Source organism: Ambystoma mexicanum, chromosome 9 (genome assembly GCF_040938575.1).
Source record: "Ambystoma mexicanum isolate Mex_15411 chromosome 9, UKY_AmexF1_1, whole genome shotgun sequence".
NCBI lineage: Eukaryota > Metazoa > Chordata > Amphibia > Caudata > Ambystomatidae > Ambystoma > Ambystoma mexicanum.
In genome coordinates this window covers 241482642-241509156 of record NC_090931.1, presented here as the reverse complement: position 1 = coordinate 241509156, position 26515 = coordinate 241482642, and the positions used below count along the sequence as shown (strand labels likewise).

Genomic DNA, 26515 nt, shown 5'->3' with positions numbered 1-26515 from the left:
CACTTGACCAACACACAGTGTAAACTAACCAATGCACATACTGCCTCCCACACACACTACCCCAAACACTGCATTTACACACACAATCACATTGCCCCCACACATACACTATCTGCCCACATACACAGACACTTCTGCCACACACTCTGTAATTCTCCTCTACTCACTACCACCTCCTCCACTCAAATTACCTACCTGCTCCCACACATTTTCCCCAAAAACACACTGCCCCTCACACACATTGACCCCATAAACTTGCCCAACACACACTTTCAAGACGCAAACACAACACACACACACACACAATGCCCCACAGATTACCCACACAAACTCACTGCCTTCAGATATTAAAACTTCAACCACACATTACACCCCCGCGCACTGTCCCAAAACACATACACTACCCCCTCACAAACAATCAGCTCCCTCTACACACAACACTAACACCCAAACATACACTGCCCACACACACATACACACTTCCCCAGACGCACACTTCTCCCACACCCTGCGCTCTGCCCTCACCGACACATCCTCCACAAAAACACTGCACCATACACATACACTGCAGCCCACACACAAACAATGCCTCCAAACATGTACTGTCTCAACACTCAGCCCTAACCCGCACTGCCCACCCACGCCACTGTTCTACAAACACCCACAGAGACACTTTAACTGCACACTCTCTCACACACACACACACAGACCTCCACCCACACACTGCCCGCACAGAACACGCATGCACACACACACACACACACACACACTGTCCTATACTGTTTCACTGCCCGCATAGACACACATTGCCTACACACACGCTTTAAACACATAAATACACACACACTGTATACACCAACACAGCCCCCCCCACACACACAATGTTGTCAATGTTGTGAGTATCTAGGAATTTTGAGGGAAATTCTTGCCAATGGTTAATGTACCTGGGCATTTGAATTAAATTCCTGGTGATGAAGTCCTTTGGCATATGTGACCAATAGCTGCCAAAAGGTGCACGCAGCTGAGCATAGGATGATAATACTTGTCACATGCTTGTACAGTGCCTATTCAAAAGGCCAAACTATTGGCTTTGCCAATGCATGTTTTCCTTCCAGCCACTATTTGCCTCCATACCACTGATTCAAAACTGAAGCTTTGGCTAAAACAGGCACAACAGGTTATTTATCCAGCATCCTTACTCTTTGTATTTCCATACCACCCGCTGTACGACTGGGTGCCCCCAATTACAGCTAGGCCTAAACCGAATTTGACTAATTTCTGAAGCTCATAGAGTGAGATTCTATACAGCCACCGAATATACTAATTGGTACAGCTCGCAAATATACGCACATGCTGCTTTTTATTTCCGCAAGTACGCTGAGTCCACTTTGGTTAGTTGGGCAAGCAAAGAGCAGTTAGTGAACCGATAAGGATCGGAATTGGCACACATGCATGGCACAACTCATAGCATTTCTGTTCAGATGCGCAATGCGCCATGAATGCCCACATCCCTGCCCCTCCCTTAACCGCCTCAATGGCCAGCTCCCAAGGCATGCCTTTACCTTGTTAGGCGAGGGCTCCTAGTTTACAGCCAAACCTTTTTCTTATCAATGTGAAACATCAGTGACGTTTTTCTTAGAGACTTGTTACTTCACATGCATATAAGGGGGCGCTGGTCACTGAGGCAAGCATCAATCAAGAGCTCCAGGAAGCAGCGTCTGTCACCAGTGCAGGTAGGTCAGCCCTGGTTTCAATGGGCAGGCTGCCGCCAGCCGCCATCTTAAATGTTGCCCTTTTTAACAGGTCACATGCAGGGCTTCAGGGAAAGGGGGCCACCTTAGGCTGGAGGGATTTATTAGTCCAACCGTACCTACCCTTCTGCTTTGGATCCAGAGGGAATCCATGCGTCCGCATCTATCCCAGGGCCCAAGTTCATGATGCTACGGCTGAGCTTGATTGTTCTCTGTGCCACGCCTTTCAGCCTCTTCCCTAAGTCACGTTTCTGGACGTCTCTATTGTCTTCCAGTGTTTGCTTCACTCACTTGTTCCATGGCTTTCTTGTCTTCAGGTGGCTATTAGCATCATTCAGGGTCCCCTTTGTCATGTTTATTTATTCATTTGTTTTTTTATAACGCCCCTGAGTGCGGTTTCTAAGCGTGGATCCGCGATTCGAACCTCTGTTGCTGTTCGTGGTCTTGCTTCCAAGACCAGCACGGTGTGTATCTTTGTCCCCCTATTATCTGTTCTTGTTGAAGGTGTCTGCTTGCAGGTACTGTAAGATACGCAGGTAACATGCCTTCTTTACGACAACTTCAGAATGTTTTATGTTAATTGCCGTGTTCAGTTGCATACAATGTGGGTTATGGCCCACCAGCCCAAGCCTAAGGTAGGCCCGAATGAAGCAGGGGGCTCCATGAGGGCTCAGGGCAGATAACAGTCCTGCGCAGCCCCAAACACAGGAGTTTTTGCTACTGCCACCCCAGGGCTTCCTTTGGGAAACACATATTTGTAAAGTATTTTTTATGGAAAATATGTTCTGCCTGTTTTGCGTGTGCCCACTATCTCATTAAAAAAGAGTAACAAACTTGGCCGCATCCATGGAAATAGAAAAGTTACTACGTTCCTTTATATTTCCAAGGCGATGATGAGCGCGGATGGAGGCCATATAAAGAGGCGACGAAGTTAAGTTGGAGGCGGTCGGCCAGTTGTGTCTTGTGGGAGAGGGAGACAAGCCATAGGGGAGCAGTGGTGGGAACAAAAATGGCAGATCTGGGGGAGAGTGGACAAAGGTCAGGACAGAACACAAGTGGTGATCGTTGATTCACACCCACATTCACAGCCTCCTGATTTGTTGGTGCTTAGTCCCAGGAAGTGAAAGGTAGATATACTCGGCAGTCATTGTATAATGAGCTCACATATCTGTTTAATCTGGAGAATTAAATCTAGACAACGGCAGAAGCAGGCACCTCGATGTGTAAATGGGTACACAGAGGGACATATTGCACTCATGCATTGACACAGAGTTGCACACGCAGACCACACATGATCTCCACAGCACAGATGGAGAGTACAACAGGGGCACACAACTGCTCAGAATTGGGCAAGCAGTTCACATCTGGGCTAATCTTTTCCAGTCAAGTGGATCACCTGCGTCTGCAAATATGTTCCTTGGTTTCAGAGAGAAGAATTGCATCTCTGGGGTAAATAAGTAGTGTGTTCTCCTGTGAGGACATGATAAAGTACCATCTTTTGGGCGTGAAAAGGGTACACACACATGAGCACACATAAGCCGATATGGCCAGTCCGAGGTATAAAGAGACACATATGCATCAACACACATGAACACAGTTGCATACATCCATTTAATAAACTGACACATGGAACATACGTGTAGTCACATAAATGGGCACCGAGCCACATACACAGACTTACAAAGGTACGCAGAGATCAATCTGAGCGCAGGCACATGCATATGGCTGTATGAAGGCATTTTCACAGAGTGGCAAAAACAACACACACACACACACACACACACACACATCCATTAAAGGATAGAGACATCTATACATGTACAGAGAGGCACACATATACACACACAGACATACATGCAAACACAATGGGATCACAAAGGCGTACATGCATACACAGGTCCACAAACAAATACATAGGCCTGCATACAGAGGCCCTCTAAGGCATATGCACATTTACCCAAAGGCAGAGCATTGCACACAGAGGCACACAAACACATTGGAAAACATGCACTCACACAAAGAGGCATACAAGTATGAACACAGACACCACGATGCAAACAAAGGAAAAACATTAAATGCCGTCTTTTCTACAGGTAAGCTGACCTGTGAGTCAAGCAAACTAGCCCCTTTTGTAACTGCGGTGGTTCCTATTGTGGTGGTACAATTTCAGGAGTGTTGGATGGGGTAGAAGGAGAGGGTGAAATTAGGAGAATTGGGAGTGGGTGTCACTTTGAGTGACAATATATGTTGGTGTGTTCGGCTTCATACAAGTGGTATTATGAGTGCTTCCATGGTTGGCATGATTGCCCGTGTGAGTGGTAGTTGGCGTGGCTACTTGATAAAGTTGCTTTTGGAGGATGTTGTTTTAATAATTTATTTATGTAGTTTTGCAGCGCACAGCCATGTGCCCATTGGGGGCAGGACACTGTACGTGATTTAAACAATTGGTAGTCATCACAACCTACATGTAGAGTTCACAGTCGTCTAAGCTACAACAACCTTTAGTGCATGATATTTTTAACCACAATATCATGGCCCCTCCATTGGCCATCTAGAGTTTGTCCTTATTTCATACTTGCACTGAGTGAATAGAACTTCCTTTTCACTTGGACCTCAGCTTTGCATGTTATCATGTCTGTTTAACAACATAGGGCTTAACAGTGGTTATGTGAGTTAAGGGTGGATTAGTTTGTGCTCTCTATTTTAAGGGTGCCCATAGTCTGGTAGGGTTGCTGATGCGAAAGGTGTGGCCATAGGGGAGCCTAGCCTGTTTTTAATAGTTTGACTTGCAGCCTGTTTGTCAGGTGTTTCTTGAAGTCTTGCAAAATGAGATAAGGTGGTGGTGCACAGTGCAGGGGAAGCACAGTTCCAGATTCATGGCACCCTCATGAGAAACTATGGCCCTCATTACACGTTTGCCAGTCCGGAAACAACGGTGCCGCTAAGCTTACCACACCGCTGTTTCCGGACTGGCAAACTACGAGTCTGCGGGTGGGTGCCATTCCGCCAGCAAGGGTCAGAACTGGCGGGTGGAACTGCACCCGCCTGCGTACTTTCACGGAAGCACCAGCACCATTATTAATGGGGATCAACATTTTACCGGCACCTGACTTGCCGGACAGCCGGGGTTGTAATTCCCCAGCTTTACCGGCAAGTCAGGTGCTGGTAAATCATTACGGGTACGGCGGCTACCTGCCGATTTTACTGGCACAGTTAATGCCGGACTCGTAATGAGGGCCTATGTCTTAGGATTTGAAAACTCAGAAAAGAAAATATTTCCAAGTGCCGCTTTTCCTTGTTTATCAATTCTAAGCTGAAAAGTTTGTCTAATAAAGCCCAATGATAAATGGCGTTATATGTTCAACGGTATCCAATGATAATAGAGAATACAATTACAGAGAATGTTATAACAGAGAAACAAAAACACAGAAAAAAACATCGAACATTTTCAAAAATAGATGGGGGTGGGGTAAAACGGGTCGCAATGGGGTTGGGGTTAGTTTAAGCATGTTGAGAAACAGGGTTTTGGGGGTAATTCCCCCCAAACAAAAAGCTGTTTTCGCTGATGAAGCATTTTCTGTTATGTATTCTCTTTAATCAGATAGAACCAGGTTCAACACTCCATTCTAAACACACAACAGGGTTTTATAGAGTACAATTGCAATGTGTATAGAGTCAGTGTATGTGCTGCAGCCAGCAAGTGATTTTATATTGTTTGGCCCTGTGTGTGTTGTACAGATTTTTGGCCAGGGCAAGTGATTCTTTGGCCGTCACAGCAAAAGAGCAATTGCACAGGCTAATTTTGATAGAACATGGGCCTGCATAATTGATCAAAGGTTAGACACAGGACCACATTTGTGCTCTTTTTCTTCCTCAGGGGTGGCAGTTGTTATTCTGCTCCTTTCAGCGTGTATTACCACTTGCCGTTGTAGATGGATCTTGCTCTACAGAATGAACCACAGCAATTGTTAATTGGTCACTAGATATGATTTGATAAGTCATTTATAACGCTCATGTACACATGTGTTTCAAGGCGGAAAGAAGGCCCCAATTCTACAGCCAGTAAGGGCATCACACACTGAACAGGAAGGTGGTATAGGAATAACCAGATGTAAGCATTCATTTGTTGAGGGTCGTGCTTTAGGTGATGCAAGGCTAACTACTTTTGGATATGATAAATACCTTCAAAGAGGTGTGAGCTATCATTTTCAAAAGAGATACATTTAGCTGTTGCCACTAGTGAAATCCATGTTATGTAGTGGAACCCCCCAAGCGCTCCATATGTATATGTTAATTAGGATAGGTTACAGCCTGATGGAGTCCCATATGTCATTCGACCTGGTGAAATGTTGCAATCCCCTATGTTTATTATCTGAGCACAATGCTTCCAACTTGAGGACTCAAACACAAATGTATGGATGGGACATATGGAGTTAAGCAGCATCCACTGGTTCATGGTATCAAGCACTGTTGAAAGGTCAAGACGGATAAGCTTCAAATTCAGCCAGGATGCATTGTACATCATCTAAAACTTGTAATGAGGCCGCTTTGGAGCAGTCATTCCTGAGGCTGAACTTACTCAGTTATGCGACAACTAAGCTCTCAATAGTTTTGCCTAGGCAGCAGATGACACTGATAGATGTGGCAGACCGACAGAACATGTGACACAAAAGTAAGGTTTCAACACTTTTTATTGTTGTCAAGATGAGTTTGGGATAAAGGCCTATGGAGACTAAGGGGTTATGTACAACTTAAAAGGGCGTTTTTGTCCCTGGAGCGGTTTAAGCAAAAGGTGTCAGCGTGGGTTAAACTGTAAGCTGTCAGGCTCCTCTCTCTAATAGGGACAGCGATATCCCTCGGGAACTCTACTCTACATTGAGCCTCAGGGATATAGCAACCAGGATACTTCTTTTCCCTAATCACAGTCTCAGGGATATATCACCTAGAACACTTATTTTGCCTAATCACAGTCTCAGGGATATATCACCCAGCTCACTTCTTTTTCACAATCACAGTGTCAGGGATATATCACCCAGCTCACTTCTTTACCACAATCACAGTCTCAGGGATATATCACCCAGCTAACTTATTTTCCCTAATCACAGTCTCAGGGATATATCGCCCAGCTCACTTCTTTATCACAATCACAGTCTCAGGGATATATCACCCAGCTCACTTCTTTACCACAATCACAGTCTCAGGGATGTATCACCCAGCTCACTTCTTTACCACAATCACAGTCTCAGGGATATATCACCAAGCTCACTGCTTTATCACAATCATAGTCTCTGGGATATATCACCCAGCTCACTTCGTTACCACAATCACAGTCTCAGGGATATACCACCAAGCTCACTTCTTTACCACAATCACAGTCTCTGGGATATATCACCCAGCTCACTTCTTTTTCACAATCACAGTCTCAGGTATATATCACCCAGCTCACTTCTTTACCACAATCACAGTCTCCGGGATATATCACCCAGCTCACTTCTTTTTCCTAATCACAGTCTCAGGGATATATCACCCAGCTCACTTCTTTATCACAATCACAGTCTCAGAGATATATCACTCAATTCACTTCTTTACCACAATCACAGTCTCAGGGATTTATCACCCAGCTCACTTCTTTACCACAATCACAGTCTCAGAGATATATCACTCAGCTCACTTCTTTATCACAATCACAGTCTCAGGTATATATCACCCAGCTCACTTCTTTACCACAATCACAGTCTCAGGGATATATCACCCAGCTCACTTCTTTATCACAATCACAGTCTCAGGTATATATCACCCAGCTCACTTCTTTACCACAATCACAGTCTCAGGGATATACCACCCAGCTCACTTCTTTACCACAATCACAGTCTCTGGGATATATCACCCAGCTCACTTCTTTGCCACAATCACAGTCTCGGGGATATATCACCCAGCTCAATTCTTTGCCACAATCACAGTCTCAGGGACATATCACCCATCTCACTTCTTTACCACAATTACAGTCTTGGGGATATATCACCCAGCTCACTTCTTTTCCCTAATCACAGTCTCAGGGATATATCACCCAGCTCACTTCTTTATCACAATCACAGTCTCAGGGATATATCACCCAGCTCACTTCTTTACCACAATCACAGTCTCAGGGATATATCACCCAGCTCACTTATTTACCACAATCACAGTCTCAGGGATATATCACCCAGCTCACTTCTTTATCACAATCACAGTCTCAGGGATATATCACCCAGCTCACCTCTTTACCACAATCACAGTCGCAGGGATATACCACCCAGCTCACTTCTTTACCACAATCACAGTCTCTGGGATATATCACCCAGCTCACTTCTTTATCACAATCACAGTCTCAGGGATATAACACCCAGCTCACTTCTTTACCACAATCACAGTCTCAGTTATATATGACCCAGCTCACTTCTTTTCCCTAATCACAGTCTCAGGGATATATCACCCAGCTCACTTCTTTATCACAATCACAGTCTCAAGGATATATCACCCAGCTCACTTCTTTACCACAATCACAGTCTCAGGTATATATCACCAAGCTCACTTCTTTACCACAATCACAGTCTCAGGGATATACCACCCAGCTCACTTGTTTACCACAATCACAGTCTCTGGGATATATCACCCAGCTCACTTCTTTACCACAATCACAGTCTTGGGGATATGTCACCCAGCTCACTTCTTTACCACAATCACAGTCTTGGGGATATATCACCCAGCTCACTTCTTTACCACAATCATAGTCTCAGGGATATACCACCCAGCTCACTTGTTTACCACAATCACAGTCTCTGGGATATATCACCCAGCTCACTTCTTTACCACAATCACAGTCTTGGGGATATGTCACCCAGCTCACTTCTTTACCACTATCACAGTCTTGGGGATATATCACCCAGCTCACTTCTTTATCACAATCACAGTCTCAGGGACATATCAGCCAGCTCACTTCTTTACCACAATCACAGTTTTGGGGATATATCACCCAGCTCACTTCTTTACCACAATCACAGTCTCAGGGACATATCACCCAGTTCACTTCTTTACCACAATCACAGTCTCAGGGTTATATCACCCAGCTCACTTATTTACCACAATCACAGTCTCAGGGATAGTTCACAATGCTTGCTATTTCTAATTCACCCAGTATGATTTTGACTCACTTCTACCTGATCCAAGAAATATGATGTTTAGCTCATCCTGCATGGGTGAAGAACCTTGCTCACTTTTCAGGGATATAGTACCCAAGTCACTCTTCAGGTATATAGTGCCCTGCTCATTCCTCGGAGAAATAGTATCCATCTCACTCATCAGAGATATAGCGCCATACACACTTTGCAAGGTAATAGTGCCCAACTCCTTTTCCATGAATGTATTGCCAAGCCCACTACTCAGGGGTATAGTGCCCAGCTCACTATCTACAGTCCACAGCTCACTATTCAGAAGCCTGAGGCCTAAAAGGTTTCTCAGGCTTTCCAGCCTATCTGGACTCTCAGCACTCTAAGGACCAAACAATGTGTCAGTGTTCCTCTCTTTTTCATAATCCTTTGTTGCTTCTGCTCCGCTAACCCATGTAACATCTGAGGGAAAGCCGTGCTATATCACTGCACGCCAACCACCGGAAGACTGGTGACCTGACCACCAGGGACCATTTCCCCGGGAGTCTGTGACACGCCAGCAGTGGAGAGAGACTAGCAGAGAGAAAGGAGAACTGCAGAGCTGCTATTATGCCGCAGACTGGGAAGTCGCATGGTGCTGCCATATAACCCCAGTGAGCAGAAACAGCTGTTGCCAAAACCCCTAGACTAGCAGGGTCCAATGCGAGAGATACAAACCACCTGAATGACGGGGCTTACCTTTGGGGCAAAAGGAACAAAGTGCCCTAAAAAACTTGAAATGTCCACTGTTTTTGCTGCCATTACTATTCAACGGCAGGCCCACGTGAAGGAAGTGGGCAGGGCTTAGCCTACTATTTGTAAACTTTGCTGACTACAACACGCCCAGGGCCAGATTGGACAGAGAGTCCACCCAGAGAGGAGTAGGGGTTTAAAAGAGACCACAGGAAGCAGGATGTGTGGGTTATTCAGTGAAGCAAACAGAGAGAAGGTGGAATACTAAGAGACCAGCAGGAGGGAGGAAGGAGAGTGGAGGCAATTTCTGGAAAAAGTGAATTATTGGCTAGTGCATGAAAATGGTACTGCAGTGTGAGCATGTGTGTTATTGTGGCAAGTGTGGTTAGAAGAGTTAGTGCAAGGAGCGACTGTGAAGTGCATGGCACTGAGTGAAAGGTTGGTGTCTGAGTAGTAGTGTGGAAGAAGGAACAGTAGTGTGGAAGAGGGAGTAGTAGTGTGGAGGAAGGAGTAGTAAGAGCAGAGAGAAGGTAGTGTCATCAAAGGGTGGAGGCGAGGCCAAGGGGGCATGAGAGACATCAGAGAGACAGATGAGTACAGGGAGGAGAGACGAGAGGTAAGTATAGTTGAAGGAGGAGAGTAGAAGAATGGACAGGAAAGAGAGAGAAGAGAATGAGCATAGCTTAAGAAGGACTGAATCCAACAGCATGTCTGTAAGGCAAAACCCTCAGATCCAGATAGAACACTAACAATGTAATAGAGTGGGGAAAGTTAGGAGGTCCGTGAGGGAGTTTAGTGTTTCGCATCTTGCATAAAGCAGAATTAGACAGGAGGGGTCAGTCTTCTGTATCTACTAAACTGGGGTCAAAGACACCTGGATTAAGGAGGAGGTGCTAAATAAGATGAGAGCAAGAGAGAGACAGCCTAGGGCCCCCAAAAACTGCAATAAAAACCCTTGAGCAATCTGAGGCCTGGAGTTATTCACGTACCACCTGAGAAATGGCAGACACGCGGAAGAACTTTTCCTCTGCTGTAAATGTAACTAAGACCCTGACAAGATCAAGTGTACATTGAACAAGTGTTGTGATGGGTCTTTCCCAAGCAACTAAGCCTGGACACATTTATTTGGATAGCCTGACATACACATATTTCCTCTACTTCAGCTGGATCAAACCCTCTTGAACTTCCTTTGAGGTTCAGGTTGGGTTATTCAGGGAAGTTACAACGTCTCCGGTTATGTACGGCATGCACTGTTGGTATCTGTGATCAGTCTAATAGGTAGAGGCAGGATGTTGTAGCGGTAGTTTATGGAGAGGTAGGAAACTGAAATCAGATTTAGGTGACGGAAATGTTCAACATCGAAATAGGATAGGTTGGTTATTTTTTTGCAAAACCCCATAGTTTGAGGTATTGTATTGTACTTGTCATTTGTATAGCGCCTATTTTACCATTGTTATAGATTCAATGCGCTGTTAGTGGGAATGCCCTTGGAGGACCAAAGTCCATAAAGTTTGAAGTCCTGGGGCACGATTATGTTGCGGATGTGCATTTGGCTGAAAAAAGGCAACCCATGTAGTCAGCCCTGTGGATGGGTGCCGGGAAGAACGGGGGGTGGTGTCAGTGCTAGTGGCTCGCTATGTGCTCAGAGTTCCCGAAATCATTGTAGGACTAAGTGGCATACTGCTGTCAAGAGGTGTTGAGGCATAGTCTGGTGTAGATATGCAGAGAATATATGTGTACAGCACGACCAAATGTTTTGTTATACTTGCTGTATAGTGATGTGTGTAGTTAGCAGTGCCTGCCGCCAATGGAGTGGTGTGTTATACATACCATTGCCTCCAATGGAGGTGCTTTGATGTTAGGCCGCCCGCTCAGGTATTTGGCTTTTTCTGTTGGTTCTTGCGGCTGTGAAAGAAACGGTTGACAGCAAACAACAGTCTATGTTTCAACCAATTGCCACAGGAGGTAAGATTCTTCTATGAGGGGTTGGTGTTTGAATGCAGTGGAGGAGGCATTGGTTCTATCTCATTCGCTGTGCTTCTAGTATTATTGTTGTGATTAGCCCATTTCTGTCCATTTGGCAGGTGCAGTTCTTCCTGGGTTCTCTGGCATTACATGTGTGAATGCTGTGAATCAGCTGTTGGCCCTTGAGGGAAGACAGGGTTGTGATATGTGCATGAGAGTGTGTGTGATCCGGGTCGCAGCGTACAGAGTCGGCACCATCAGGTGTTTAGAGCGAAATTGGTCAGAGACGCCACAAACAGAGCCGGCCCGGTCTGAGGGACAGTTCATATACTTCGGATTAATGGGGTTTTCAGGATAAAGTAGTAAAGACAGGTTTTGAATTGTTTTTTGAACAACGGGTAGTTTTTGATGCAGTGGATGTGTAGAGGGAGAGTGTTCCAGATGGTGGGCACTAGGCTAGAGAAAGCCGAGCCACCAACTCTAGTGCAGTTGTGCGGTGGAATAGCCAGGAGCAGAGCTGAGCCCGATCAGAGGTTTCGGGGGGGGGGCTGGTAGTGGGTGATTTCTTTCCAAATGAACTCAGCTCCCGAGTGATGGAGAGCTCAGTGTGTGATGCACATTGATTTGAAGGTTGCTCTTAGGATAACTGGGAGCCAGAGAAGGATTCTGAGTGCGCAAGTGATGTGTTTTCTGGGCGAGAGGGCGAGGAGCAGTCTGGCTGCCATGTTTTGGATACGTTGACGTTTCCGTAGCTGACATGCTGGAATGCCGAGATAGAGGGAGTTTGCATAGTCCAGGTGGGAGATGACAATGGCCAGTATAGCAGAGATTTTTTGAGGGTAAGTGAGGTATGGAAAGATTTGATTTAGGATGCGTAGGTGGAAGTGGCAGGTTCTGGGCACAGAGTTGATGTGCTTGGAGAGGCAAAGGTCTGTGTACATGGTGCATCTGAGATTTTTGATGTCAGTCTAGGGGGCAAGTGGAGCTTCTAGGGCTGGCGGCCACAGTAGAGGTTGTGGGATCAGAGTGGTTTTGCCACAAATGAGGATCTCTGATTTCCCTGGATCCAGGATTAGGTGGTTGTTAGTCATGCAGTCATTTATCTCTAAGACTAAGAAAACAGGCTTGGTTTTTCGTGATTTTTAAAATGATCTGCATATCGTTTCCATAGTTGTAGCATGTAAAGTTGTGTGAGCGGATGAGGGCTGGCAAAGGGCGACGGTAGAGGTTGAAAAGGAGTGGCGAAAGGGAGGCTCGTTGCAGCACCCCTTTTGTCACTGGGTGGGGGGTGGAGGAGAAAGGGGGGGAGCAGAAGGATTTGGGAGCGGTTGGAAATGAAAGAGGTGATCCAATTAAGGGCAGAGTCTTTGATGCCTAGGGTGAGAAGCCTGTTCCTCAGTATCGTGTGGTCGATTGTGTCAATGGCCGCGGACAGATCCAGGAGGATGAGTGTGGCACACCCTTCTGAATCGGCGGTTCTTTTTAGGTCATCCCAGATTGAAACCAGAGAATATTCCCTTCCACAGAGGGGTCAGAAACCCGATTGGGTAGGTTCTAGGAAATTGTTTGCATCTGTGAAGAGTCCAAGTTGCTTATATACCGCACGTGCAATTAGTTTGGCAATAAAGCGGGTGTTGGAGATTGGGCAGTAGTTAGATGGGGAGAGAGGGTCGACGCTGAGTTTTTTGAGGTTTTACATGAGAGGTTTTGAAGGCCTCTGGGAAAATGCCTGATGTGAGCGAGTTATTTAGGATCGAGTGGGCTACGCTGCCAGCACAGGTTGATGAGTCGATCTTTTTAGAAGTGGGGGTGGGCAAGTGTTTCCTGGTGAGCCTGAGGGTCGGCTAAGTGGTATTAGGTTGCTGAAATGAGTCAGAGAAAGGGGGAGAAGGACAAGAAGATGGGACGGGCGGGAGGGCAGGGTTTGGTGTTTGAGTGGTGTCCATGTGTGAGTTGCGGGATCAGAGCTAGTTTTTAGGTTATGCTGTGGTGTCTTTCAAGCGCCACATTATGAAAGTGGTTTGAAAGATCATCACAGAGAGCTTGTGAGTTCAGGGAGGGGGATTAGACAATTGGGGAATTGAATTTCCCTAGGAGTTTGTGGAGTTCTCTACATAGATGTTTGGAGTTCGAGTCTGTTCCCATAATGTTTTTTTTAGCTTTCTTGATTTCATACAAGTATGCCCTGTTCAGTCTTGCAAGCGCCGTTTTATTAGGGGTGGAAGGGGTTGTCCTCCAGGCTCATTCTAGGTGATGCTTGAGGGTTTTGAATGGTTTAAGGGATGGGGTGTACCACTATTGGTGTGTGGTCGATCGTTGTGAGGAGCGAGGGGAAGGTGTGAGTGGAGTCATAGCTGCCCTGAGCCAATCGTCAAAGAGATCGATGGAGGGGTGTTCTTCCTTGTGGCAGAGGTCAGGGAGAGTAAGGCGGAGGGAAACAGCCAGGTCTGGATTGATGATGATTTTATTCCATAGAGGGACGGTGGCCGGGTGGATGAGGGATTGATTGGGGGCGGGGGGGAGAAAATGAAGTCTGAAAAGGATAGTGTGGTGATTAGACCAGTTCAGAGGGTGGGGCGTGAGCAGGGAAACTTGTTCAGATTTGCTGAAAACTGCATCAAGGGTGTGTCCTGTGATGTGGGTCGGGTGTGAGATCATTTGTGACAGGCCAAGAACTTCCAGATTGTCAATGAGGGAGCAGGCCATGGGTTTGGCAGCGACAATAAACCATATGTTGAAATCTCATAACATAGTGAGAGCAGGATGCTGGATCAGTGTAGGGGAGAGTGAGTCACAGAGTGAATCTGCAAAATTACAATTGTAGCAGGGAGGTCTATAGGAGAAGGAAACTTTGGGTGACTGAATGGATGAGTCAGAATTTAGCTAGGAGGGATTCACATTTCGGATCGCCAGGAAGACTCTCTGTGGATATTACTTTCAGTTGAGGTTTGTGTAGGATGACTCAGGCCCCCGCTCTGCTGGGCCTTTTATGTACAAGCAGGGAGCAGCTGGGCAGAAAGGCTTTGTGTGCAGTGGGGTGGAAATCATCGATTGAGGTCAGGTTTATTTGTTTTATAACCGATCTGGCGTTGATGAGTATGCAAGAAAGAAGACGGTTTTGCTGTGTGGTAGGCATTGCGAAAGGGAGGAGGTTGTCCGGGGGAGTTTGGGGGGGTCTTTTGGTCTGAGTGTGTGGTAGGAGGTCCAGAGGGTGGGGGGGGGTTTAGGGAGCAAAGGTCAAGCAAGGATTTTTTAGAGGGGATGAGAAAAGTGCTAGGACACAGTTGAGGGTGGGCGGCGAAGGTTGCGAAGAGTAGGATCTGCGTACCGGTAGAGATCTGGTGAGGGGGAGCAATGTGAAGCGGCAGGGTTGCAGTCAGTACGGTCTGCTTGTTTTTTGAGGTGCTCTAGGGGCATTGGGGTATGCAGGAGGGTTGGGGATACCCAGTGATAATATTGCAGGAAATATTGAAGAATGAATTTACAAAGATGAAAAGATATTGCAAGAAATAATAGAGCGGGTAAAAAATACCTAACAGCAATTGAAATAAAGAAAAGAAAATGTAATGATTGGGATGGGTTTAAGGTGTAAACAAATAAATAACCAGATTTAGGTTAAAATTGGGATAGATGGGAGGGAGACCAGGAGAGTTTAGGAGTAGGAGAGGTATGGGGGTAAGGCATTTTTACAATGTGCACTGTAAAAAGGCATTTCAATATTTTTTTCTTGCAATATATTTTGCACTCTGTACTTGTACATCTCTGTTATTTCTACAATGAAATCCCAGTGAACCGTTTTCCGATGTGGTTGTGTTGGCCAGGGCTGCGCATGCTGCACTAAGGGAAGGGAAGTGAGTTTTAGGAGACTGCGGGGGTGAGGAGGAGAGCAGTTGGATGGTGGCTGCCGGGTGGTGCAGCTTTGCCACAGTAGGGGATTGAAAGGAGTTCCATTTACGGGGAGGTTAATAGTACGAGCTGTACAGTGGGCTTAAGAGATGGGGTTCTGGGTGTTTGCATGCCAGCGAGCTGCCCGAGCAGCCTTATTTCTGTGCGGGAGAGACAGTTGGGTGAGGGTGGTTGGAGGAAGGTTTGAGTGGGTGCCTCAAGGGTATTGAGGGGCTTGTGGTGAGTGGCGCACTAGAGAGCTGCCTGAGTCACCTTCAGGGTGGTGAAGTGTTGGCTAATGAGCGGCGGCTGCAGAGGGATATGGCTGGATATAGGTGTGGTAAGGTGCGTGGACGGCGCAGGGTTTGTTATGATCTTGGCTGGTACATCCGGATGCGGACACAGGCAATGGTAACAGACAGCCCTTTGAGGAGTGAGAGGCACCTACATTTGGGACTAACCAGTAGATGAGGTAATAATTAGATATGAGGCACAGCAGTTAATGTCTAAATTGGTGGACGAGACAGTAAATGCAAACATTTCATTTTCAGGTACTTGGGAAATTGGAGAAGAGTTTAAGTTGGAGACACAGCAGTAAATGCAAGCACTCAGATTCGGGATACCTGGCAGGAAGGAAAAATGCCTAAACTGGGGCACAATGGTACTTTTTATAAGACCTTGATTCAGGGTACCAAAACATGTCAACAATGGGGACACAACAGTAAATGCAGTAACACCTAGATTTGGGATGCCTGGATAGAGGGAGAAACACCTAAAAATGGGAGCCCAAGAGTAAATGCAGTAACACCTAGATTTGCGACACCTGGAGGGAGGGAGAAATGCTTAAAATGGGGGCACAACCATAAATGCAGTAACACCTAGATTTGGGACACCTGAATAAAGGGAGAAAGATTTGGAATGCCCGGAAAGTGGGAGAAACGCCTAAAATGGGGGCACAACTGTAAATACAGTAATACCCAGATTTGGGACACCTGGATGGAATGTGAAACGCCTAAAAGGGGGGTGCAACAGTAAATCCAGTAACACCTAGATTTGGGACACCCAGATAAAGGGCGAAACACCTAAAATGGGATTGCAACAGTAAATTCAGTAACAACTAGATTTGAGAGGAGTACTTAAGGTGGGGACCGAAGAGTTAATGAAAGTTAATGAAATAGTACTTAACAGTTGAAGTGCAGCAGTGATATGAATATTACTTATTAGCTAGCAAACCTTGGTAAGTTATGGTATGAAGTTGAGAGGGCTGTAGGGCTTTCCAAAATACAGTAATGGCTGTATTCCCCACCCAGACCACTCTTACTTTGTCAATTGCTGCTGGTTGATGGCAGCAGGCTTCACAGGCGAACCTGGGCAAACAGTACATAGTCTGGAGCTGCTTCTTCAGGAGCTGCCCTTTGCCTTGGGGCACTTAGCCAAAGGGGCTGCCCGGGCATAGGCTGCCCTGGGAGGGTGTCTTAGAAGGACAGAGTAGTCAATCACAGGGCGGTGGGAGGGCTGGGAGGAGTGCCCAGAGGGGGAAAGAAGGAAGCGACAGGGAGAGGGGTTACCTAGGTTGCAGGATGGTGCTCGGGGGTGCCAAAATGACAGATCTAAATAAATTAATACAAAATGCTTCTAATCAGGTACTTACACCCCAAGAAGGGAGAAAAACACTTACCCTAGACACCACAGGCTAAAAAGGGTACACAGGTTGATGTTAGGTGCCTGGTGCCTGGCCGTAAGTTCCCCTCAGAAGCTAGCCAATCATGGGATGGTGGGAGGGCTAGGAGGAGGGCCCAGAGGGGGAAAGAAGGAAGCGGCAGATAGAGGGGTTACCTAGGATGCAGGATGGTGCTCGGGTGCGCCAGAAATTTCAGATTTAAAACAAAATAAAAGAAAATGCTACTAATCAATAAACTTGCTTACACACCAAGAAGGGAGGCAAACACTTACCCTGTTGCAGCCAGGACTCTGTTACGAGCAGACCTGTCTCTGTGTCTTCTTCCGAGGTATGGGGGGCGGGTACCTCAATACAGAGGTGGACCCGGGGCTATTGCACTATTTAACATTAGCGACGAGGTCATGGGGAGAGATTACCGGATCGAACATTCGATTCCGGAACACTGTCTCGGCGCTCACTAGTCGTGTCACCCGTGCGGTGCACGTGCACCTGCCATTTTGTTGAATCATACAGTTGCGGCCCCTCACGGGCTGCTCGTGAGTGGCAATTTTTGGGACCTTCACAGCTATTAAAAGCAATGGCTGAGTTTACATTCATGTTTGGAACATTTATGGACAATTTTGAAGATTTGTTCTATGCCTGCAGCCTTCTTCAACAACATCCAGCTGTGGGGTGGACTTTTTGGATGTTTTGTGAATTCTTGGAGCCCTTGCAGCCTGGAGATACTATGGGCTGTGTTTTTTGCAGTGGTTTTTCACCGTTTTGGTCGCTTTCAGCTGCCTACAAGGACATCCTGCTGTGGGCTACACACGCCGGCATCTGGACCTGTGCGGACAACTACGGTGCTGGCGCTGACTTGCGTCCTCTGGACTTGTGAGAGGTGCCTGTGCGGTCTGTGGCTATGAATCACAACGATGGTGGTCAAGGTGCTGCAGCACCCCCTGCTCTTCACCCTGTCAGACCTGCTCCTCGACAACAAGGTACGCTGGCACCCATGCCAGAATTTGACATTTCTGGCCCTCCATCGAAGCTCGGCCCCAAGTGGCTTTTGTGGGTCAAGAAGTTGGATGTATTTCAGGGCTACTGGTGAGACCGAGGATGATGCGAAGGTAGCCACCCTTCTGTATGCTGCGGGTTCTGAGGTGCATCGGATATATGAATCTCTGAAGCTCCCGGCTGCCACGTACCAGGCTGCCAAAGATGCCCTCAAAGAATATTTTCCCCTGGCCAACCAGGACTTTGACCTCTTTGTGATGTGTGGGGAGAAGCAGCATGAGGATGAGTCTCTGGATAGTTTCTGTGGGCGATTGCGGGAACTGGCGAGCACATGTCAGTGGGAAACTTAAGAAGGGATGGTGAGAAATCAGCTTATCCAAGGGTGCACTTCAGGCAAACTGCGACACCAAGTGCTCCAAGAGCTAGGACTCACTCTGACTTAGATCTTGGACATGGGGAGAGCATATGAGTTGGCGGACAGTCGTGACTCGAAAATGGATGCTGAAGTTAAGCCCGGAAGAGGTGAAGAGGCGTATGCCATCAGGCGCAATGCGAATTCGGCCCTGCAGCAGCCATGGTGGGCTTCAAAGAAATCTGAGCCTGCGCAGAAGGGTGAAGTGCCCCAGCAATGTCAGAAGTGTGGGTATGATCTTCCACATTCTGGTGATTGCCCTGCCAAGACAAGGGTGTGTGGACAATGCAGCACCGCTGGCCACTTCGCCAGGATGTGCCAGGCAGCTAACCCAGTGGAGTTCTCGAGGGGCCAAACCAGAGCGAACAGTGGTGGCCCGCGCAAGCAGAAGAGTGTGGCTGTGGTCGATGAAGATCTCAAGGAGCTGGACATTGTGGAGGAGGAGGATGAGGAAGAGGTTTTCTTCATCTCGAACATCGATGCCATTGCAAAGAAGCGCTGACAGCCCATGTGTGAGGTTGACATATGTGAGACTCTTACCCAGGTCCTCATAGACACAGGTGCCTCAGTGTGTGTGATGGCCTTGCGACATTACGAGGTACTGCCAGGACCGCCAGCGTTGGCTCAGTCCAAGGCCAAGATATACTCATTTGGAGGAGATCATCCGCTTCCACTTCAAGGGGTGTTCACCACGTCCAACAGGCATGCCAATCGATCCATCAAGGCTAAATTCCTCATCACGGATGTAAGCCCACACTCTCTACTGAGCTGCGCGGTATCGGAAGCCCTGGATATAGTGCACTTTGCGCTATCCGTTTACCAGTTGGACATCCATGGCCTCACCGAGAGGTTTGTGGGACTGTTTGAGGGCGTGGGAAAGCTAAAGGGAGAACCGATACATCTGCACATTGATGAATCTGTGAGGTCTACAGTGCTCAAACACTGACGCATTCCCTTTCCTCTAAGGGAGAAGGTGGAACAAGAACTTCAGAGCCTCATTGATCTAGATATCATTGAGAGGGTGGATGGCCCTACCCCGTGGGTGTCTCCCATAGTCGTGGCGACTAACCCCAAATAGCCTGGGCCGTGCGCATCTGCATGGACATGAGGTTGCCCAATCTGGCCATAAAAAGGGAGTGACACCTGATGCCAACGATGGATGGCGTGGTGGGAGAGCTGCAGGGTGCCAAGGTGTTTTCCAAGCTAGACCTGCACTCAGGTATTCACCAGCTCGAACTGCATCCAGACTCTCGGTATATCACCACCTTTACCACTCACAATGGTCTCTATCGTTACAAGAGGCTCAGATTTGGAATCTCCTCTGCAGCGGAAGTAAATAAAAATGTGATATGGGGTGCTTTAGCTGGTCTGGCAGGAGTGATCAACCTGAGTGATGACATCTTGGTCTATGCCTCCACAGAAACGGAACATCTAGCGAGCCTGAAGAAGGCTCTGGAGAGGATTTGCGACCTGGGGTTAACCTTGCATCATGAAAAGTGCCAGACCCACAAAAGGTTAGAGACATTCAAAATGCCAGAAGCCCAGAAAATCCACCTGAGGTGCGCAGTTTTCTGGGGATGGTGAACCACTCCGGGCCCTCGCCAAAAAGGCATTGCTTGGAGGTGGTCAGCGGAAGAGCAGACTGCGTTTAATACCATCAAGGCGGCACTCAATGGGGAGGAAACAATGGCATTCTTTGACCCCAAGAAAGAGTCGAACTGGTCGTGGATGCCAGCCCAGTGGGACTGGGAGCAGTACTTCTGCAACCGAACTCCCAAGGACAGATGTGACCAATAGCCTACGCCAGTAAGGCTCTCACAGATACAGAGCAACGTTACTCTCAGATCGAGAGGGACACCCTGGCCATTCTGTGGGGCTGTAAGCACTTTCAGCTCTACATTCTGGGGAAACCCATCTCGGTTGTCACTGACCACAAGCCACTGAGTCCAATCATGTCGGGGGCATCCTCCAAACCACCACAGAGGATTGAGAGGTGGATGCTGGCCCTTTTGGAATATGGGGTCAAGCTGCAGTACAGGCCCGGCACAAACAACCCAGCTGATTACCTGTCCCGCCATCCCAGGAGCAGTGGGGCACAGACTGAACAGATCAGAGAGAACTGTGCTGAGGTGGTGAGGCAGGTGGTCGAGGCAGCTATGCCCATTGTGCTGACACTCGAGAAGGTGGCGGAAGCCTCGGTGCGGAAGAGTGTTTCCAGCTGGTTCACTCGGCCATGGGCAGTGGGGAATGGAAGAGGCTCCTGGTGGACCTGTCCAGAAAAAGGCACAGAGTTGCAGCATGACCTACAGGCTTTATGGCGAGTGCGGCATGAACTGTCGGTGTCCGAGGAAGGGCTATTGTTGAGGGGCAGGCAGATCGTGGTTCCCCGAGGGATGGTGGGCCGTGAACTAGCCCACAGCGGCCACCAAGGCAAAGCCAAGACCAAAGCATGCCTGAGAACAAAGGTCTGGTTCCCCGACCTGGAGAAAAGAGTGGATGAATACGTACAAAAGTGTGTCCGGTGTCAAGCTGCCTCTCCATTATCCACGGAGCCATGCATTGAGTCAATGGACAAGAGTGACCAGCCCTGGGGGACGGTGCATGCAGACTTTGGGTCCACCGGGAGAGGCATACACTTCTTGGAGGTAATGAATCAGTGGTCCGGTTACCTGGAGGTGGAACTGGTCGAATCCACATCCAGCGATCACACCATTCAGGCGCTGGACAAGATTTTCACCACACACGGGTTCCCGAAAGAGCTGTGTTCGGACAATGGTCCCCCATTCCAGGGTCGCCAGTTTGTGGCGCTTATGGACCGCCAGTTTGTAGAGTTTATGGAGGAGTGTGGCGTCACCCACCGGAAGGCCACCCCGGGGTGGCCGCGGGCCAACGGGTAAGTGTAACGTTTTATTTATGCGATGCCTCAATAAGGTGTTTTGGATCACCCAAGGTCAAGGGGGGGAACGGAGGAGAAATAAACCCCATCACCACGCCCCCCCCACATGTAATCCAAGTTTCAACTACTTCTTCCTACACTTTTATTTTAAAAGTAAACCACTCCGGAACGGTTTCTTTTTCAAATAAAAGTATTGGAACAGTAAAACTTAAAAAAATAAAAGTAGAGCAGCACCGATCACAACAGTTCCCGGCCACTTCCACCACTGCAGTCAGGCTGAGGCACGCTCCATTCTGATACAGAACCACAGTGGTTTGTTTACTTGGCCCAGAGCCGTGTGCCCCCTGCAGGAACGTTCCAAGTACCAGGTGGCCGGGGATTGCATCACCCTCTTATTCAGTTCCTGTAATGCAGGATCTCCCAGCTTTGCTTCAAGTACCGAGCAAGGAGGAACGGAAAATACCTGTACCGCAAACCAGTTGTACATTTCAATACAGTGCAGATACATACCTGTGGCACATTTCGGAGGGATTTATGCATCTGTATCAGTCATCTGTGACTCCCTGTGTAACCCGGGCTTTACACATGCATGTCACATTTGTTGTCAGTGACTAGGGTGGAGAAAATGCTCATTGAAGGCAGGTCAATGACTGTAAAACTGAATGTGCCAAAGTATTTGCCAACTAGGGATGTGAGAGGAAATCCCAGGGTCTGTTGTAGGCAGTTTACAATCTTGGCCTAACTTAGAGTGCCACATTTTTGAACCTGAAAGGGAAAAGGGAATTCAGGTGAGTTTGAGCATATTCATGAGCGTGCTTGGGTGCAATTGACAGTGATGTTGTGTCTCACAAGAACTTGCACATCTGACCGCATTCTGAATATGGTATTCAGTTGCACTCATGAGTTTGATGATGAGGAAGCTTGCCTAGGCTCTATAGCGAAAATGTGATTTGCGGATTAGAGGATTTTGAATGTGGCCAATTTGTTGTGTCCTTTGCACAAACTCCCGATTTGTTGGCAGAGTTGGCCTGCGCCATGAGTTCAGTTTAATATGTAAACTACCTCCAGTTTTCACTTTCAACAGCTCTATTGCTTAATATTTTACCTCTTTGTGGCAACATTTCACAATCTGCATTTCTACTACATGCCTCCTTATATATTTCCTCCACCTTCCTCTCTCTACATCTGTCTTCTTTCTCAATTTCCTCCACATCTCTCTCGCTGTTTTCATTGCAATATGTCTGCCTCTCTTCTCCTGTTTCACGCTTTCTGTGTTTACTTCTCTATTCGTTGTCTGTCCCCTACCCTGCATCTCACTGTCTCCAATTATCACTCAAAGCACGTTCTGCTGCAGCATACCAAAAGTCTTCTTATGTCCTAGAGCTTGCACCTAGAACCCGCTGACAGGCAGGGGATGAGAGCATTTAGAATTCTGCGTCTCAAATTAACTAGAATATTTCCTCAAGCCTTGCTACAGGGTAACAAGCGAGTAAACAATGTGCTTCGAGCGGTTTGGTGAAATCAATCTCCTTGTAATGCTACCTGACAGTGCATTTAACTTTTCAAGTGTGTTTTTCAGTACAAGTTGGATGATCCTGTTACAAATCTTATCATCATGACAGTATGCAAACCATTTATCAAAAGAAAGTTATATCAATCTATAAGCAGAAACATTCAAGTCCAAGGGTCCGTATTTTACCATGGAACTATTACAAGCCACTAATAAGAAAGAGTGTGTTATTATAGTGTTAAACCCCACTGTAGAGGGTTGTACCTGACATCAAAGGACTAGAGATTGTGCTTTACCGGGATCTCCATGACTTGAAGGGCCTGTGTAGCTTACTAAGGAGGCCAGGGTTGGCCTTAGGGCAGGGCCCCCTGGGAAACCGCCCCGGGGTGCTATTAGCCCCCCGCCAGCTCAGGGGAGTCTTTCAAGGTCTCCCCCTGGAGCTCGTGTGGGAGGAATAGGCGCCGCAGGCGCCGTATTGAAATTAAATGCACCCTGCTATCCGGAGCGGAGCACATTTAATAGCAATAAGGCGCTGCAGCCCCTATTGAGTGGGAGGAGGGGGAGCGCCACATTTTCTGTTGCTCGGGGCGCTGCGACCTCCAAGGCCGGCCCAGAAGAAGGCCTTAAGGGTATTAGCATCCAGGCTGTTGAGGGACAGCTGTTCACATGCTTAACATAATGCAACAAACAAAGAGCATAATATACTTAACTGCAATGAAAAAAAGGTAAACATGGCCGCCATGGAAAGTAAATGAAGGCTTCTTCACAAATGAACAAGCCATATTTCTATTTCCATCATGATTCAGAAGTGAGGTAGAAGAGTCCCCGTGGAAAGTAGACACAGCAGAAAGCACTGCCATCAGATCACAGGTGTGAAAAAAATGTAAACAAAATGTGTGCAGATCCTTCTAGATTGTTCTGAACTTCAGCACGATATTGGTGGTTAATGGACACTATCTGAGACAGTTATTTTTATTCAAGCGATAGTTGTTTGTAATGGGCCCATGTACATGATTGGTTACTTCAGGCCATTGTGCCAATGGCAGCAAAGGAAATTTGAAAAGGTTGCAGGGGGAGGAGCCAGGAACAAAAGATGGAGGGAATGCATTGGGAGGAGAGTGTCGACAAGTGTGTACTGGGCACAAACATTAAACTGCTGAAATTTCTCTTTCCTCAGGATGAAGGATGAAAAGATGTTGCCCATCCTGGTCCTACTCCAGCTCGCCTTCTCTGCCACCTATTCTGCAAATCTGCATTGTGGAACTTACTACTTATCAAAGAGTCACATTGATCTCTATGTCAAGAGGGGGGGCTGGCTATCCATGTCACCTGGGAAGATGGAAAAAGTAAAAAAGCTCACTGTACAGCCTCAATGTCTGCTCTTCGCCAAAGGTAAAGTGTATGGGCCGAATGGTGGTGATGCTCACGTTATTAATGCAAAACTACAGCTCATCGAGTGCTGCTGTGAACTATGGACCACGCCAAATGAGAGGTTCCTGAACAGGCACGTGATCAACGCTCTGCCTGACGCAGGCAGCACATGGAACGACGACATGAAAGCCAGGTGCATTCCCATCGAAGGTCGGTTGATCCACACCTTCCTCATTACCAGGGCGGCCGACGTGCAGAAAGTGTGTGGGACTCAAGGCAGAGGTGAAAAAACCTGCAGGAGTGAAAACAAGTTCAGATATGTCAACATTGAACAGAAGATGAATGGAGAATATGCTAACAACTATGAGAAAAAAAATGCCTACCTTGTGGTGACGTGTGTAGACCTTCTCCCTACTCATTTTTATCGTATGGAGAAGGAGCCAAATGTAACTCCAACTTGTAACTAAAATCGTGTTATTTTCCCTCCTGCCTTTCATTCTGTGAAAAGAGTATTACACTTTCCAGAGGTCATTATTAAAGAGCTATTTCCATCAAGCCTTTTTTCAGTAAGACATTCCCTCTCTGGGGGATCTTTTTTCTCTGCACCTGCAATGTGACAATATCCAATTTAACATTGAAAAAAGTTTTAACTTTAGAGAAAATTCTCACTTTTAATTACAGCTAATGACTGCTCAGTTTAAAACATCTGCATTTCAACCAAGTTCATAATTAAAATGCTTACCTTATAAAGAAATGCTTGTTATGTAAGTATGAAAAAATTAAACCACATTTCATTTACAAACACATTTTGTGTATTTACTATTACACAAAAGTGTTTTACTTCAGCTTCACAACTCCTAGACCAGTATTGCTTTTACCACTATGTGCTATTAGTATTCTAGACCTTGGCAGGGGTCATTTTCCGTTGGTGCACAGACCCTTGCTCAGCCTATGGCACTCGACATCGCCTTGGGTGAAAATTGGGGTGGGTCATTATCCCATGATAATGATCCTTCGTTGGACTGTGAGGCTTAAATATAGTACTATATACAATTAGCCTACCCACAACATGGTAACGACCAAGCTGCACTATTCAAGGCTGATTAGCCAGTGTATTTTACTTCACACTTAACCGAATTCAAATTACATATATGTAATACTTTTAAAAGAATTTACTGACATACTTTTATCAAATACATTTCTTAAATTAAGTGTGATGTATTTCTCAAAATAAATTCATCAATGGTAGCAAAGACAGTATAGAAACTATAGTAATATCTCTTTAATGGTTTTCACAGAATCTTAAAGAATGTGATAAAAAATAAGTTTAAAATCGGTAAATGTATAGTCATCATGCAATCAACTAATGCAAATCTTCAGAGATATTTATCAGGAGTGGATCGCCCTACCTCCCTGTAAATATAATAAATAAATAAAGTAAAATAAAATCCATACCACAAAATAAGGCAAGGATGGGCTCCTTTATTGTGTAAATGTAGTTCACTGGCCTTAACCTGATGATACAATGATGTTTTTAATCATAAGAACAACTCACTTGATTATTGAACACCCAATTTCAAAATCTAAGTAATTCTGTTAAGATGCATAATGAAAACTTTAAAACTATTTGTTGTGTAATGTTTGTAAAAGGCAAAACTGCTACCTTTTGTTTTTCCTGTTTTCTTTTTTTCCTTAGTAACAAATCAATGATTAATTTGCATAATCCTCGTGATGAAACACTATAGATACTGTAGAGAAACACGTGTCGAGGATATTTCTCAAATGTATGATCCTCAATTTTGAATCACTTTGCAATAAAACTTCTTAACATCCAAATCTTTTGAATTCTGGACTATTTCTTTCTATTGGCGCAAATTAATATCCAGCCTTTCGCCAATACAAATTTGCAAGTATTGGGCAGTCTCAAGTATACCTTCTGTAGACAACTGAACCACAGCTAACACAATAATTATTAGGACTTGCGTAAACGGTTGCTACAAGTGTGCAATCTTTGCACTTCAATGCACAGTGAATTTAGTCTTCAGCCTTAAATGAAAAAATGATGTAATTTCATCTTAATTCATTGTATATACCCTGGCCAGATTCTATTAGAAGCATTTTTTATGAGCGTATTTTAGGTTATTTAAATACTGCACCAAAGAACAGAATGC

The 26515-nt window shown here is 46.4% G+C and overlaps 1 long non-coding RNA gene across 1 annotated transcript; it reads left to right on the top strand.

The window, feature by feature from the left end:
• The first annotated feature begins 1650 nt into the window (after positions 1–1650).
• Positions 1651–26180, top strand: LOC138487912 (uncharacterized). Its single transcript, XR_011274557.1, has 2 exons — positions 1651–1733; positions 24151–26180. It is a non-coding gene; the product is annotated as an uncharacterized lncRNA (long non-coding RNA).
• Positions 26181–26515: the final 335 nt, after the last annotated feature.